Consider the following 1,563-nt stretch of genomic DNA (forward strand, 5'->3'; position numbering starts at 1 on the left):
AATAAATAAATAAATAAATCATTTTTATATCAAATCCTCTCCTGCATCCTCTATCCTTAGTAAAATTAGAGGCTTTGTATATTCTTTGATGCACTGAAGAAAAATTTTGACGGGAGATTCACTAGCCTTCAATGCAGATACAGTTTGAAACACTTCCATTTGAATCAGATATATTTTGAATGCAGCTTTTGGTATATACCCTTGAGCATGGCTCACTAATACTATTATATGCTTTTGAAAAGATTAGTAGAGCTGTAATGATTGGACTCCTGGATTTTCTTTTGCATATTTGAAAATGCCAATAGCATCGATGTGCTTCATCCAATCTCTTGTTTACGCATCATGGTAATATTGATTTTGAGGTCACTGGGATGGTGTCAATATCTTACTGTTTTTTTTTGGATACCAAATATAGGGTACTTTCGAAGTAAGAGAGAGCGACATTGATTATTACATTATGGGTGTTTGATATGAACGATTTAGTGGATGATAAGTTAGTTTGTTGTGCCAGTTGTTTTAGGCATTTCGATTTAGATGACAGCAGTCCTTGCAACAAATATGCCCTAGTGTTAGTTTTGACATATGAGAGCGTACTATGCAGGTTTTAGCAGCCCACCGGTATGGTATCAAGAGAGTAATTCTTCCAGAGAGAAACTTGAAGGACTTGGTGGAGGTACCATCTGCTGTGCTCTCCAGCCTGGAGGTAAAATGTTTCCAAAATTTGAACCCTTTGAGATGTGTCGGTCGTCTAAAATAGGTGATTCGAGAGAGTCCATGGTTCATTTTCTAATTAAATCTTGTTGAAATAGATATTACTGGCAAAACAAATGGAGGACGTGCTGGAACAGGCCTTTGAAGGTGGTTGCCCGTGGAGACAGCATTCTAAATTATGACAAGCATCTTCTGATTTACTACTCCCATTGTCACCCAGAAGCCAGAACGACTACTTGTTTTGGCCAAGATGAAGCCTGCAGGTGGCTCTTTGGCTTTTTAACAACATTTAATTTCGCAATATTTCAAATGTATCTTGTAACATTACCTGTTCATTATTTGCTGAAATAATTACAGCGTCTTTTTCCTTTATACGAAACCATGTACCTGTCGTATTATTCTTCTCTCTCAGCGAGCTGTATTTGCAGCAATACTTACAGCGTTCCTTTTCATTTTATTAAATACCCTGTCCCTGTTGAAATTAAGTGGAAAATTCTTTGTATTCCCTGGTTATAATGGGATACTGGTTGGAAAATTACAACCCCATAGGTATTTAAACATCACAATTCAGAAATCAGGGTTGAGGTTTATTTATTCACAATTCGGTATTATAATTAATCAATGATTCACCCTCAACCCACATCGACACCTCATCCCTAATTTCAAACATAAATCTCTCTCTCTGCACTCTCCTCTCCATTACAACAAATCAACTGTCTTGCATTAGTTTCACTGCAACAGGATCGGCGTCGCTGCAAGAGAGTAGCCTATTGCCAAGATTTATGCTCCCAAGTGGCCGCGCAACCTCTGCCCAGTCCGCGCGACCTCTGCATGCGGTTACGCACAGATCGA

General features: G+C 38.5%; 1 long non-coding RNA gene across 1 annotated transcript; it reads left to right on the forward strand.

Moving 5' to 3' along the window:
• The first annotated feature begins 65 nt into the window (after positions 1–65).
• Positions 66–1,144, forward strand: LOC111382456. The gene is made up of 2 exons (XR_002700514.1): positions 66–703; positions 810–1,144. It is a non-coding gene; the product is annotated as an uncharacterized LOC111382456 (long non-coding RNA).
• The last annotated feature ends 419 nt before the right edge of the window (positions 1,145–1,563 follow it).

Source organism: Olea europaea, unplaced genomic scaffold, assembly GCF_002742605.1.
Source record: "Olea europaea var. sylvestris unplaced genomic scaffold, O_europaea_v1 scaffold25014, whole genome shotgun sequence".
Taxonomy (NCBI): Eukaryota; Viridiplantae; Streptophyta; class Magnoliopsida; order Lamiales; family Oleaceae; genus Olea; species Olea europaea.